At 31.0% G+C, this 17205-nt stretch overlaps 1 protein-coding gene across 4 annotated transcripts in view; it reads left to right on the forward strand.

The window, feature by feature from the left end:
- Positions 1–17205, forward strand: part of LOC123708457 (homeobox protein abdominal-B-like) — a 73924-nt gene that overhangs the window by 35809 nt on the left and 20910 nt on the right. For all 4 annotated transcript variants that reach the window (XM_045659169.1, XM_045659170.1, XM_045659168.1 and 1 more), the window contains exon 2: positions 8626–8683. The gene's annotated coding sequence lies outside the window, so the exon portion shown is untranslated. The remainder of the gene's footprint in view (positions 1–8625; positions 8684–17205) is intronic.

Below are 17205 nucleotides of genomic sequence, written 5' to 3' on the forward strand. Positions count from 1 at the left end.
TTTGTTTTTTTATGGATCAGAAGGCAAATGGATAATGCCGCCCATAGACTCTCACACATTGTGGCGTTTTAAGATCGCTTTATTCTTAAGTAACCTTAATTTCACATTCAATTCGACTACTTAGACTAGATAGTAATTGATTGTGAAATTCGATTTTTATTGAATAGTGGGTATTTCCGTGTTCTGCGTCTCCTACTAAAGCTTTTGAGCTTTGTATTCGATGCCTTGATGTCAAGTGAACAATATCACTAAAGGTACTTCTCCCCCGCAGTTCCTTTGATTTAGATTCTTCAACCTAACGTGCCTATGGAAATACCGACACATAACTGCGTGCCCTCTAGAATTAATGTTTATAGGTTTTATATTCGTCGTTCAATCTACAGAGCTAGATCATTTGCGGTAATTGTCTCCCGTAGTTTCTTTAATTTCGACTTTTAACTTGTAACCTATTTACGGAAATAGCGCCATACTGTATGTCGTATATAACTGAAGCTTGTAGATTTTATAGTCGTCGTTCAGGAAATTGAGCAAAATTGCTTGAGGTACTTCTCCCCAGTATTTTCTATTGATTTTTACCCACCAAACCTCATATCAATTTCACCTACAACACGTTTTCTTATCTATTTTATTAAACGGTCAATGATGGTAAAATGCCAATAACACACATCATTATGGCGTATAATATAATTTTACAACTTTAGGGCAATAAATAAATTGACTGCCGTTTGTACATTTTATTACGATTTAAAAGTCGATGAATGTTTGAAACGAATAATTGATTTATGTTGGTTATTAATGTTAATTTGATGCCGTGTTAAGTAACGCTAATTTTAACGTTTGTGATTTAAACAATGTTACCATAAAATCTTTTATTAACGACTTAATTAATTTGAGTGATTCGAATGATAAATATTTGTGACATTTAATTTAAAAAAATAATGATGTCTATATTTTACATAGCACTGTTAGATAAATGTTTGCTATAAATATTTACATAGGAATGTTTCCATATAAAGGGAATCTAGAATAACTGCTACAACCTTCTACGATCCGTTCGAGTGAGCTTTTAAACTTACATGTACAGTTTGTTTTTATCTTTAGTTCCTGGAATCTATAATTCATCCTAGAGTTAATTCCAGGACAAGGATGGATTCACATTATAATCGATATAGTCAATCACGATTCGTTCGCGACCTGATATGTGTATGTGTGTTCGTCAAGTTCTGGTCGAATTCAAATTATATATAAGAATATTTCACCACACCAAGAGCGGACCGAGAAATAAGTGTGGACGGTATTTTGGCGTGGATTCACGTTCACTCACACAAATAAGGGAGGATTCTTAACACTTATAGTTGGGTGTGGTTTATGTGAGAATTTCCATTCAGCTATATAATATTTGAAATGAAGTAAATCATTAACCCATTTCATTAAATTAACACCTTTATTAAGTTTTACGGCTAGTAATTTCAATATCATTCACAAACATATAAAAATGATATACGCTCGTAATCAACCCATAATGTACCTAGCAGTTCATCACTCATATGTTAATGATCGGTGTTTTCTACAAATGTTTAAGTCAAACACGTGTTAATATCCAATAAAATGGTTTAGTGGTACATAAAAAGTTTGGATTTATAACGAACTTACTGTGAGTCCCGAGTCGGTGATTATTATCAAGTTTCATTGACTTACACTTTTGTTTTTGCTATTACTTCCGACGGGTAATGCTGTACTAATATTTTTACTGCTCGTTTAAAATACATCAATTTTACGCTATGTAATATTATAGTTTTGTACGCGGCAAATCAAAGTAACAATCTTTATTTATAATATTTTGCTTAGCTATATATACGTAAGCTAATATTTTCTAAAAACACATCATCTATATATGTATATTTAATTAAATAGTTTTTAACAATATCTAACATACAAATATACAGTATTTACAATATTCTTAACTTACATGGTAAGCGTAATAATAATAAAAAATGTAGAAAAAGAAATCTAAAACAAATTTAAAAAGTTTGGTCCTCGTCGCAGTGTAAGTACATTAATTGCTGGCAGCATTCCCTTGCGATATTGCGATTATTCGTTACACGAGGAAAGCACCACATTTGTAACCTATTAGGTATATATATCTACATTGGTTGATGAAAGCAAGAGGTAGATCTTTGTGGAGAACACTTGAGGAGGCCTACTGAAAAGCAAGACGATTATGAAACTGTTGTCTTATAGGAAAAAATAAGATAATATTTACATTTAATTTAACTAAATTTAGCTAAAAACTAAGTAGAAATAAGACAAAACGTAACTTACATGATTGTCAATAAGGGCTATATTTAATTATTTATATGTTTCTACTATAGCAAATGTTTCAGGCAGTTTAGAAATTTGCATCGAAATATCTTGATATCTTTCATTATTTGGTAATACGATGAAAATATAAGAATTATGAATACTCTTATAACTATCGAGTTTTTGGCAGTAATAACGTACGTAAAATATGCTCTTTAAACACTCGCGATAGCAATCGCGATCGATTAACAGATATTATTTATCGCAAAGAGCGTATCAATGAAAGGTTCTGAAGTAGTAGAGTTTTATAAAATTTACCCTATTTTCTGTTTAATTCAACACTTATAAAAATATGTCGTGGTCTTCGTCTGAACTAGAATAAATATCGAGCATATTCAACACACCTTGTGTATCAATTTGTGTACAATGTACCTATATATAATCTCATATTGCTTAACATTATCGACTTGTAATCCATGATTAAAACTAGTTCGATGTTCACCGCCCACGAGATAGGGGACAACTCATGGCGTGGGAGCGGTATCTGGACCGGGTTGGTCTGGTCGGGCAGAGTCGTAAACATACAGAATTAGTACTCCATTTAACCGGGGAAAAAACTAATTTAAATTTAGACGCGTTGAATGCGAGCGAGTTTAGTTATGAGAACTTCAATTAACAAGGATCGAAATAACACGATAATCTTATGGCTGTGAATTCTAATATACAATAAACCTTAAGTCAATTTTAAATTATTTATTTCAGAATACAAAAATATATATATTAAATATGCCAATAATTCATATGTACCTAGTAAGGCGTCCATATTATTATGAGAAGCTTATTCATGTGTTTTTTTCTGAGAGAATACTTTAATAATGACTTCAGAATCAATCAAAATCATTTTGAAACTCTTCTTCCCATGTCCATCACTTTTATTCATCATGAATTGAATTATAACTTTCCCCATAAACCTATCAAACCAGAATTAAAACGTAGATAGGGGTAAGGGCCAGAATTTTATTGGTATTTTATAAAATTATGGGAATCATATTACTGCGGGTCATATGTTTCAGTATGGAATTTTGAGGTTGAGGTTTTTCCATAAAGAAAGCCTATCAGCAATTATAACGAGTATAGTGACTAACTAGTAAATTACGTTACCTTGTAGTAGTAGTATTGTTTCAGCGTATCCTACGCTGAAACAATGAAATGAAACTGAAAAACTTTAATAGCTTTTTTTTCTCTTTACATACCACATGTTTCTGCTAACAATTTCCTGAATCAACTATAAGTATAAAACGTTAAAAAATTGAACAATCTCAGCCATGCGTAAATCATGAATAATGTATGGCGCTTAAATTTACTATGAGTTACAGACCATTTCTTCGGGACTATGAGTTGGCCAAAATTATATTATACAAAGGATCCAAGGGACAGCTTTTTATTATTTATGTAATATTTTGCAATTTTTTTAATCAGAAGGGTGGATCCCCTCACTAAAGGGTGGGCCGGGGATTGAATTTATTGTCCTATGTAGATAAACATATCAATTTGTTACTGTTTTGTTAGCGGCATAAATATGTAACAATTGGTGGACTAACATGGCCTCAGTTTAGATGACGACTTTAAACGATAGAGTACTGGTGTGGCACTGTGATTGAAATAATTGGAAGTGATTGCTTTAACGATATATGGTATTGAGTGGATCGTAAGTGATATTTGTTTGCATATTTAGTAGAAATATTTATGGACTGCAAGCTAAAGCTATGAACCATTTTTGTCCCACGTTATATTTAGTAATTTGATCAAAATCAAACATAAATTATAGCATGTATTTAAAAAGCTATGAAATATTTTTTATCAGTAAATGTTGCTGCCATAGGGAACAAACCTTCAAAATGGATTTCATTTTTCTATTTATCAATTTTTAATAATAATAATTACTTTTTACTTAAGTACGTTTTGATGTTTCTGTCATTTAAGAGTTTCTTGTTCATGTAATTTAAAATCGAAGAAAAAATATTCGCTTGATAAATAATATAATAGGAATACGTAAAGTGACCTTTTATTACCTAAACCTTCATTAAATACCTAAGTGAATTCTAAATTTGTATATTTAACCATAGTTACAACCTATTCTATATACTAAATTATTTCATAGATCAAAAACAAAAACTATTCTCATCATAAATACATGTTAAGTGAACCTAAAACTAAAAACCTTAAAAAATATAATATAGCAATAGCTAAAATATATGATTAAAAGGATCCCTTTTGAATAGCCGAGGTAGCTGGCAGCTTTTCGGTTAGCTGTGATGTCGACTAACCTTTTCGGTACTTCAAATTATTAATTATTTACACGCGATATTCCATCGCATAAGAATCTCTTCAAAGCAGTGCTGGCCAAGTAACTTCGGTCTGTGACTCTCATTCCTGAGGTCGTAGAGCTTCACGGTTGTGCACCGATGGACTTTCTTTCTATACGCGCATTTAACATTTGCTCGAACGGCGAAAGAAAACATCGTGAGGAAACCGGCTCGCATTAGACGTAAAAAGTCGACAGTGTGTATCAGCCAGAAGACGCTGCTCATCTACTTACCTATTAGATTGACCAATGATCATGAATCTGAGGCCCTGTTAGAGTTGTAGCGCCACTGATTTTATAAGAATCTCTTCGGTGTCACTTTCTTCGGTAAACCATGTAGCTGACGTCGGTTTTATCCATGAATCGATTAAAAAGCGAGCGAATAAAATCGATTCTCCCTCAAATTGAATAGTCGTAAAATGCAGACGCAGTTTTAATGTTCGTATTGTTTACATGGCGGCGTCACGAGAGTAAACGCTTGTCGATAATTGATGATTTGATTTACAACATCACTAAACAACCGGTGTTTAGGCTAGGCGTGGACCTTTGAATGAACAGATTGTATCTTACGCTATTCTTGTATTGAGGTTACATTTCCTCATTCGTGCACTGGCATGGAGGAGAATATAGCAATTTAGGTAACTGACGGTTTTGGACGGCAATATATAATATATACTATTACTGTATAAGCAGTTTCAAAATCAAGCTACTCTTGGCTAGACTAGAATGTAAAACAAAAGACAAACGATAGTGCTTTTCGTTTGTGTGTGTTTATCAATTGTTATTAAATCAGAGACACCTTTTCGTTTAACCAATTACAAATAAACGATACACGCTATAGTTTATGTTTTAGATTCTTATCTTCACTTTGTTAGGTTAGGTTAGGTTGAGGTCTAGTTATTCAGAACAGTTTCATATTTTTTTAAATACAATTCTACTGTGACGTTTGATTGCGCTTGATGGTAACGATCATTCGTTCCATTTTTAAATTACGAAAATATTAGAAAATACTAAATTTAATTTCATATGAATAAATATAAATTTAAAGTGCCAGTATAACTAATAGGCTATGTAACAACACCAATAACATTTTACGCTTTACTTTTCACGAATACAAATATTAAAATTGTTATCGGTCAAACAATGAAATATTAACAAATACGCCGCAAAGTCATTAAAAAGGCATAATCAGGTGATTTAAAGGTCATTGACCGGGTAGTACTCCCATAAACCTGCAAGCACTATAAATTTTATTCGATAAACAATGAAACAATCGCTGCTATAATGGTTCTATATGTCACTTTTGTGTTACCTTTACAAGAAATATTGCTTCTTCCGTACTTTAATTGAATTTACAAGTTTTTTTTATTCAATTTATAAAATTTTATCGATTTATTATAGAACTTGATCGACCGTAATTGAGAATGTTTTTCTTCATCTGTGAAGTAATCCTAGTACCCTAATACCAGTTACGCTTTATATAAAAGCTAATAGTTTGAAGTACATTTATCAGGCTTCAGGCCTCAAATTATTAAATGCAGTAAATAAAATGATCAAAACCTTTCGTAGCTGTTCATAGATTTAAAACACGTACGAATTATTTCCGCAAAAGGAGTAAACGTTCGAAATTTAAAATCTCAACGAATTTATCGTAAATAAATGAATATAGGAACGGGTATCGTCTCATTCGGCAATAAATTTTTATCGCTCACTTCATAGTATTATTTGACAGTGTCGATGCGTTAAATTGCGATTAATAGATGATTAGGCATTCAGTATCGCGTTTATAGCGGTACAGTAATAAATTTCGTTTATTGCGTATCAATCACAAGTACCTATTGACATCTAGGGTTATCAGATCGAAAAACTAACTATAGAAGAAAGTAAGAGTGTTCAGAAGAGTTGTTCAGATTAATACTTGCAGCTGAGCTTGTTTGAGGCCGAATACAAAACTGCACCTGTATCACCTCGACGTCCACACAAAACACAACTGAGCAATTTCATAAGCAGTTTCTGCGGCGCACCACCATTACTTGAAACTACCTACCCACTACCACTGAATTATTTGAGAAACAAATAGACCCTGACGGACTCTTACTTAGAGTACCAATTCTTAAAAGGTCGGCAACACACTCGTGAGCCGTTTGCCAATGAGAATGCCCATAGGCAGCAGTATCACATTACATCAGGTGAGCCTCCTGCCGGTTTGCCCATTTACATAAAAAAGTCTAAGTTGTAAAGTTATTGAAAAATGTTTAACAATAATTGAGCTAAAATCTAAATATCTTTATGTGTTGTCTCATTTATTTGTTTACAATGTAACACGAGAGTGACAAGGACAACACATAAAATGGCTAGCTTATGGACTTTAAAATCGGTTCACAGTTGCGCTACAGAACAAACTATTGACCTAAATGTATGTTTAGTTAATAAACTTTTAATAATGCCAAAAATATGTGTTAGCCCTATGAAATACTACACGGACTTGACCTTAGAGAATGCTGTAAATTACATTTTATTATCTAGTTGTAGGTCAGTTACCATATGTATATAAATATGAACTAATAAAACACTTAATTATTATGTACTAATTTACAACGACGACGACAATTTTTTATATAATTTTTTTTTCACAAAAAGATTGGGTACCACGCAACAATTATTTCATATTTAATAATGCTTTATGTACGTTTATATGTTTAAGTCTGCTACAGTCTATATTTATTTATTTATTATTTATTAACACTTCGTTACAATATAAAAAATTGAACATAATTTAATGAAAAAGAGGACAACTGGCGGTATACACAGTTACTACCTACATACATTGAAATCAATTTTTCTTTAATTTTTATAACCTTAATGTATTTCTATTACTGCTTCGTATTTGTTGTTTGCCTATTAGTGATTGTCACATTAAATTTTTGAACTTCGTTATTAAGTAACAATTATAATAAGATGATATATGTATAAATAGTATATCTGAATTGCCATATCAAGCATTCCTTCACATAAAATACAATAAAAAATAAATTAGTAGCGCTACAGCCTTTTCTGGTCTGGGCCTCAGATTTCTGTTTCATGATGTCCTGTCCTATTCTGTGACACATGCACGTCGATTTTCCAAGACAAGCCTGTTTCCTCACGGTTACCTTCACCGTTCGAGCGAACGTTAAATGCGCATATAGAAAGAAAGTCCATTATTACACAGCCGGGGATCGAACTTACCTTCGAGAAGAGAGTCGCTGATGCCACTTGTTCCATTCACATACGTTTTATTTAAATTCTGAGTATTTAAATCTCTATGAGTTTAAATAATTTAATGCATAATATATTCGTCGACATTAATATTTGCTTAAGATACCATAAAGCGGAGTACTGTCTGAGGTCTTGCAGACTGTAAAATGTGCACTTAGTAAAGATTATCTTGCAATGTGGTTGTAAATAATCCGAGTTAGTACGCTTCATTTAATTTATGTGTGGTATCCAGTAACTATCTGCTCGTTATGTACTTGTGATTACGTACATGGAATGTTACTTATAAAGTGATATTAATAGTAAATTTTAAAATCGACTCGGCAAACTAAAATATCATTAAAATGTCATAAAAAACCATTACCTTGGTCCTGCTTTGGTCTGTATCTGTTTCTTGATATTTTTTCATATTAGCCATCGACTTTTTACTTTTAAGGCATACCGTTTTCCTCACGATAATTTCAAGAACACGATCTGAGGGCAAGCAAGGGTCCTTAAGATTTCAAGGATACAATATTATCGTTCCTCAAGACATAACACATACCTACAAGGGGTTATGTAACTTTTGTAAATCTCTCTGAAACTCCATTCAAACTTTCATAATTTTTTCTTGAACACTGATTTCACGTTTTTCGCTTAATGGCAAATGTATTTCATAATAATAAGGTGTCTGTATATATATTAAATAACATTTTCTTTTACAGGTGATGCCAAAATGGTTTAAACGGAAAAGCAAAACTACGCTAGAACGTGTTCTATTGGGTAAATATATATATTCTTAAACAATATTTTTAATCACTGTAGAACCAGACCAAATGCTCTACTATACTGCTGTTATATTTTGAAATCGTATCCAGACTTTTAGTAATATAACAACGTATCTCTAACGTACCTAAGCTTTGATACATTTTAGTTTCAAACGCCATGTGTTATCTGTATGAATATTTTATCCCACATCTCTTCAAAAGCTTCTACAAAAAAAGAAATAATCCCTGTCCAATACCAAAAGAGACGAAACAATACTATCTATTTCTCTCGATCCGTAACCTCGTACCAAAGAGTGAAAGAGACAAGGGATAAACAAATATGGCGTCGAGAACAAGATGTGTATGGATACACACATCAAAAAGCTAAGTTTAGTTTACGCGCGTGTGCGTTTAATTTGGCCAGTATAGACTATAGGCGAGTTTTGTCATTCTCTCTTGAATGTTTAAGAAAGTATCACATCTTAGGAATTTTATAACGTAAGAAATAAAAAAATAGGTGATATTTTTTTACCGCATAGGACTTTTTAACTCTAAAATTAATATAACTAATATAGTATTAGTATAGAGTATACAGATAGATATATTATAATGTTATTTATTATAATTTATTTACAATACTATACCAATATTATGTGTAGATTATATAAAACAATATCATACAGTGTTTCTTGGTATTATTGTGTTTATATTTGATATTTTATTCAAATTAATTTATCTAACTCCCAAACAACAAAATTATACTTCTGTCTTGATAGTTAAATAAAAATTGTATAGATGGCGGTGTTACAAACTCTAAATTAACAGATCAAATCCTCTATCGAATTTCAAAACTACATATGTTACCAGATAATATTTACCCAAATTGTAAATTACAATTACAAAATCACTTACCTTTTGTTCATATTGCAAGATTATTTTTTTTATTGTAAATTCCTTCTGTAGTATTTACAGGTATTTGACTCTTGGGTTCATGTTGGAAGCTCAAAGGCCCGAACTTTAGTGGTTCAAACATATCATGCTAGATGGCGCGAATACACGCTAATTATTTTACGGATTTAAATTTATATTTTAAAAGTCATAGAGGATGCAAAACATAAAAAAGTCTATTTTATGGATTATACAAAAGTGTGTATTAAAGTGTGTGCACATTCTTTTTTTATGTTTCTTTTTTTGGCCACTGGCAATAAGGTAAAACGATGAATATTCCTTTCCATAACCTACAGATACGTCGGTATCTACTATTTTCTAATTGTAGGGCTTATTTTATGAAGGCCAAATTAGTTCCGATTTCTTTTTTAAAATAAATCAATTCAATGTATATTTTTTAATACGTTTAAAGGCTTCAGTCCATTGATTCTGACCCTAATAGTTCAAATAAGTACTTACTCAAGATTCAGATTACAATGCTCAAACGTTTAAGGAAAGTTTTAAAATGTTTTGCTTTGTTATTAAAACAACAAAGCCCAAACACAAGAGAAAAATATGCAAATATTGGGCCTAGACACAAATTCCTATTAAAATTCAAATTAGTTTTTTTTTGCTCAACGGTTCAAAGAGAAAGTTGCATAAAGAAAGATCATATTGTCAGTACAATCCTAGATTTTAAACTGTTGCGTTGTGTTAAAAATGTGTCTAGTTAGTGAATATGTATTTTTTAAATTCAATAACATAAACATAATGCGGATACGAGTGCTGTGTTGGCGCAGGTTCAAACACTTTTCCACGCGACGTAAAACCAGATGGCGATCTGTGGAAAATGGTATGAAAATACATTTTTAATTATGAAACACATCAACAACACACAACAGCTTATCAGTATTTTGTCATATTCTTTTGTATATATATTCATACTTAGATTATGATAAACTCTTACTCTTATAAAGTACCTATTTGATAAAATATTTAAAATTAATAAACCCTGATATTACACCTGGTTCCAAATTTTATAAATAACTAATTTTGAATTATTATCTACTTATTTAACATCCGAAACAGAGGATTAGCCAGATTTTGGTAATTAAATTGAATTTAATTATAATCTAGTTCTGTTAACCTTTTAAAGTGACTTCTTCGCTGTAAGCATTTAAAGAAATAATTTTAAAGTCACTTTTATCCATTTAAATGGATTGTTGAGTAGCCCAGCGTCATGTGTGGTCTTTAAGACAACCTTATTAAAATACTGTCGGATAAAAGTTAATGATTTGATATGACTATATCTTTCTCTATCTATAAAAGGATATACAGTTTACGTTGGTGGAAGAAGGTTTATTTGTTATTACTTTGTTATGCCTTGAGAAGAATATCTAGTATGTGTATTTAAGTTAATTATTTTAAAGATGAAGATCAATAAAGTCATGTCGGAGTTTTCGGGTGTCTAACTCGAAATAGTCCAGGCGATCTTATGTTGGTAATAGACCACGCAAGTGTAGATGATTACATAGCTTTTAAAGTAAATGTTTTTGAACTGTTACAATGGTATTTATGTGCACTTTGTAATGTAGTGACCAGATTACAGTGGTATATTTTAAAATACTACAGAAAAGTGTTTTGTATAGAGTTTGTAAAGGATGAAGAGGACCATAATATGAAACTTAGCATTTTATTAGCTTTGTTGGCAATTGTTTGCGTGTGTTTAATGATTATAATTTTTAATCAAAAATGAAACATGAAAGCTTATACAACTATTTTAGAAACTATTAATCTCTGGTATATATATCATATATGTATTACATAATGTAAAAGCTTTATGGAAGCTAGACGTGGTATTTATTTAACCATAAATATACTTTTTCTATGCTTAAAAAGATAATTTCTTAAATCACGGTTTATAAGTTTAATTTCACACATCATTAATCGCTACTTCAGTAATAATTGAGTTAGACTGTGTTAATGCAACGACGTGGAAGTTCCATGCAATGAAATATGTGTCCGTAACGAAAGAATTTACGGCTTACGCTAATAAGACCACATTATCCCCTACACTTTCTTATAAGGATCTTCCTTTGTCCGACGTCAACTCATACAGTTTTAGATCCAAATATGTGACACGAAAACCAGTAGTTAATATAAACATATAGGCCAGAATAGTAGAGTCGAAATAGAAGAAGGATAAAACGAAGATTAGGCATTAAAAGTATGTTCACTAATTACAATCTGTTGTGAGCAACTAAGGCAGGCACAATTTTTTCTATTTATAAATATATGATAATTAAGTAAGAACAACTCTAAACGCCTAGCCTATACTAGTTATACTGGCTTACGGAAGATTTTATCAACAAAAAACTTTTCATTTTATATAAATTGACATTTGAAATCTAAATAAATAGATGTTGTGGTTAAATTTAAAGATAAAAAATCTGCCCATGAATTTTTACATCCACAACTCATTTCCTTTTTCTACATTTGTAAATGTAATCAATTTAATAAGACGTTCAGATTTTATGAGTTTCCTCACAAGAGGGGTGTAAGTAACACATCGGAAGCGGGGAAATCCACGCAATAACAATAACTCATACAGTTCACGAACCCCCCGCTAGATGGAGCACTGCGGACATAAGTAATCCATTTATTCTCGGGGCGAGCTTTATGTAGCAAACTCTAAGCGATGCTCTCATATTGTTTTATATTACTCATAGTTAAATACCTATGCGTGCCGGGCGCTACGCATTTAGGATAATGGAGCTCTTACCGCAAGCATTTACTCCTTTATTTTTACACCACAGTACTTATCAGTAGATTTTTTTGTAACCTACTTAAAATATCTGCTTATTGACTTTACGTTCTTAATATAAACCAAGTGTGTTACGTCTTCAATACTGCAGCTTCTTGCAAAGGATTACGAATGGAAACTATTGATACTTATTGATTAATACATTTTAATTACAACGATTTTATAATATATCTATTACTAAGACAGTTGTGGGGTTTTAATTAGCGTCTGCTAGTCGCTGTAAAATAAACTTTAAGATAAAACTTCGCTACGACCAAATATAGATTTGATAAAATTGGATTAAGCCAATACAGCAAACAAATTGCGAATTATATTTTACGATTAAACTGTACCTTCATAAAAGTAAATGATTCTGTATCATGAAACGAGGAGCGAGATATCTTAAGAATTCCGAAGTCATTAGTCGACGAAGCGTGGATCGTGGAATCTTGGAAAGTTTCGTTGCGGAATTCTGCGGATGAGCGTTTTAATTGAATCGCTTGGATATTTTGTTCTTGCAAGGCATATTCACGATATATAGATATATGTATATACCATGCAATTTTTTATTTTATCTAAAGAATTTTTGTAATATGAATGCCTTGGTTCACAATGTTTAACTATTCTGTTTTATTAAAACAGATAAGTACAGTTTTATATTACCCAAATACCCAAACCGTTTTATAGATATATTACTAAGGTGAAAATACATTATGTAGAGGAAGTAACATTTTATATAACCACTATATGCTAATATATTTTAAATTTTAATTATTTATTTTTGCCAAATAAAATCCCGAATCTGAAATTAATATTCGTTTTTCAAATAAAGACTCACCTTAGTTAAACCCAGAATTTTAAATTAAAAAGTTTTAATTACGCCCACGATTTTGATCAAATTAATCCCTCGCCAGGTTTAATTTAACCTTAATCTAACGTAGGTAGATCCTGATAGAAACTTCTCGCGAATGTCGTTTAACCCTTCGTTCGCAGTTTTCGTCTGAAATGACTAACTTTTAGCGATAGTATCGGATAACAAAGAAAGTTTTTATGGGTTAAGTTCGGGTACTCGTAGATTTCGCGTGTTCTCTTTCCAATTTCCAAATGGTCGGTAGTAAACTGCAAATGTTGGTTAATAAGTTGAAGTTAACTGATAATTAGCTCTTTTCCTATATTTTTCCTACTCTTTTCCTAAGTTTTTAAATCCGTTCCATTTATGAAATGACTATGACATTAACAATTAGTAACATCATAACACACGCTACCAGTCTCAAAAGTAGTTCTGTGTTGATACAACTTAAACACTTAGAAATAAAACTAACGTTCGATTTTTAAATTTAAAGAACGATGTATTATCTCTGGAAATCCATAGATGCTTACAATTTCAAATCGATTTTCGATTAGTTTTTATAATTCGAATGTTTGCCCTTAGTGTTTGTCGAATATATATATTTTTTTTATGTACCAATGTATCAGTGTGCCGAGCGTTGGCAAGTTTTTATAAATAAATTTAAAATATCCCTTTCAAAGTTTCCACCGAAGCATATTATCGATATATCAAACCTTTACCTGCTCATTTCGAATTATGAATCTAAATATAAAATATGAGATATCGAATCCGATTCGGATATTATTACATTGTGAAATTTAACACAGCCTCTCTGAATTTAGATTGGAATATTTTATAATAATGCCTTTGAGGGACGCCGCGCCCTCGTATTTTTACTTTTTATAATGTAATTTTCCTAAATCACCTCAAGCAATCCGCGGCCCTCTAACCTGTCTATTAAATCGCCGGAATAATGTTGGAAGGAAACAAAGAGAAGTTCCTTTATTTTGTTACTTATCTACTTAATTACCATTGTATTAATGACGGAAATAAAAGTGTAAATAGCGTTGATCTTTTTTAAAAAGGGTTGTGAAATTCTTTTAAATATTCATTAACAAAGGTCGAAAAAGGTACCTACAAGATTTCAAACTTATTAGTAAATTAGATATTTTATATCTAACATACATAATAAATTGGCAGAATAACTTCTATTTTATTTATTATAAAACAAAACACTTATAAAGACAATACTTATACAATATACATAGATAAACAAAAAAAACTAAATAAAGGAAAGAAAAAAGAAAAATGTTATAACTCTTTCCTTTTATTCTTTCTTTTTAACGTTCTCGTACACTTTTTACATATGAATACACACACACAATATTAGAAAAATCTCTGATTGTGACGCAGTAATTTAATAAATTACATAACGTTCCCCTAGCTATTACTCTTACCAAATTAAGATTTTCCAACATCGAGCTGCGTAGGCGCACAAATAAATCATGAACGCGCGCTAAGGGTTCGTTCAACCCAAACATCTGCTCCCATATTTCAGAGAGCTCATTTATGCACTCGACTTGTTATCTCATAATTAGTTATTAAAATACAATCTATATGTTCACACCTAGTACTATTAAATTGGTTCTTGATCTCGTTTTAATATACCTACCTATGCTCTGACTGATACATTACTGTCTCTATATATTAGAATACTTCTTTATTAACGTGTTTACATCTTTAAGTGCCTATACGTAGATGTCCTATTATCATTGCTTAAAATTTTAATCAAAGTTTGTATAACTACTAATTTGTTTTTCTAAGTAATAAGGTAGGAGAAGATTCTCTTTATATGTTTAAAAAACAAATATTTTTCGTAATTAATTCCTTAACGCAGACCTAATTAATTTAGGGTTAAATACTTTAAGTGCATTAATATAACTGAACTCTACCAAAAAAAAGGTATAAGTTGATTTCCTTATGAAATTGAATTCAACAAGTTTGGATATATTTTAGTAAAAAGCATGAATATTGTATAAAAGTTTTAAAATAAAAATAAATATTTTACAGCGAATGTAAGATATTAACCAATATATTACTAAAAGGTATGTAAACTTATACTACACAATTTTATAGCCTTTAAACGCGAAAACTGTGTTTGAAAATTCGAGGTTACCCCTGATATCAACAATTTGAAATTAGAACATTGCATTTTAAAATTCTTGGTGGCGGTCCAAAAAAACTCCCTACCTTTGATCTTATAATAATGGGGATTGATAATGCATAGGTATCCGCCATGCTCTGTGGAATGTTTCCTGATTGGCGCTTAAAGCAACATGGTTGCCGCAGTGTATTTATAAAAGCCGTGCCTTGAGCTTTTGGAACGATCCATTACTAATCCACACTGCTTAGCGAATGTCAATTCTATATATGAAACATAAGGTTCATATTTGTGTAACTACAACCATTATTTTTATAATACATGGCCAATATTTTCACCTGCGTTTTATTTGCATAAACGATTTTAGGATTTAAATGTTTATGGTTAAATTGTAAAGGTTATTGCTATTAAACTCCGTAATTCCACCTACACACCTGCCTGTATTATAAATGTTCATATAACTTTTTAGTCTTAATAAAGTATGATGTGGATAGACATCTTTTATTATTTACGGCCAGGCAAATATTTGAACGGAAGAGAAGAAAATCTTAAAGAATATTATTGGTTGACAAAATAATTGCTACTTATATACATAATTAAGACACAACAAATTAATGCATATAATACATTTAGAATTCAGAACATATTATGAGGGTTTCTTTAAGTCAACCACTGGAAATAAAAACGATAATATGTTTCAATCCCAAGCGTTAAATACAATAAAAGAGTCAACAGATTTCCACTGAAATTACCTATGTCGAGTAGTTCATCGCATACTTACACATTGATTATTTTAACCATATAACAAATAATATGGTATAGAAACATATGAACTATTATCGTTTGTGATTCAAAGTCTCGCCTCGTATTTTCGTCCGTCGGTAGACGATTTACGATCGGTTGGTCGCTCAGCGATGCGGCACATTCGCTCCCGAGGACAGTCTTATCTACTCTTAAAATGTATATTTTGATAAAATATTGAGTCAGAGAGTAGGGTTTAAAGATTTTATTTATCATGTCGATATGAAAGTCTTTGAGCTACTACAAGTTTTTGAATAAATAATAATCATATGAATTGTATACATTAATGATTTGGTATGTACTGCCTGATTCAATTGCCTAAGAAAAGTTAGGATTAAACTCTATAAAGGAAACATTTACACAAATAATAATAATAAAGTAAGTACTTGATTTATGTATTATACAGAAATTTATCTCTATGTGAGAGACTTATCAACTTATTAATTTAAACAAGATGAACTGACATATTGATCTAAACATTTTTATACATTAATACGAAATTGAATAAATAAATAGTAGATAAAACGACACGTAATACTTGTTTCTGAAATTTAATAAAACTTGTATAATTCGAAGAGAATTTCACCCTTAGCTTAGTATAACTTTTGTGGCAACTTTAATATTACGTTTAGCTCTGCAAAGTCTTTTGCTTACTACGCTATATAAACGCCCTTACACCATTGGAATAATACTCAACTTATGTCCTTATTGTAGGGAGAAAAGGTTTATATTTCAAGAAAAGTTTTTCTGTAATAACTGATTTTTCTTCAGGAGTTGTCAGAACTTCAACTCGAGATAAGGATCGACTTGAAGATGTAAGTTATATTATTCTGCACAGCTTCCAAGATCCATTTCTAGAAAATTTGCTTTTGTAATATAAAAGCAATCTAAATTTCAATAAGAGGTTATCATTATTCCTTATACATATTAATAATAAAATCTCGTACAATAAACAAAATATGGCGAGTATTCCGTTAAAAAGGAGGCAAGCAGTTAATATTATGACATAAAATTGTT

The sequence above is a fragment of the Pieris brassicae genome, chromosome 4, assembly GCF_905147105.1.
Source record: "Pieris brassicae chromosome 4, ilPieBrab1.1, whole genome shotgun sequence".
In the NCBI taxonomy this organism is placed as follows: domain Eukaryota; kingdom Metazoa; phylum Arthropoda; class Insecta; order Lepidoptera; family Pieridae; genus Pieris; species Pieris brassicae.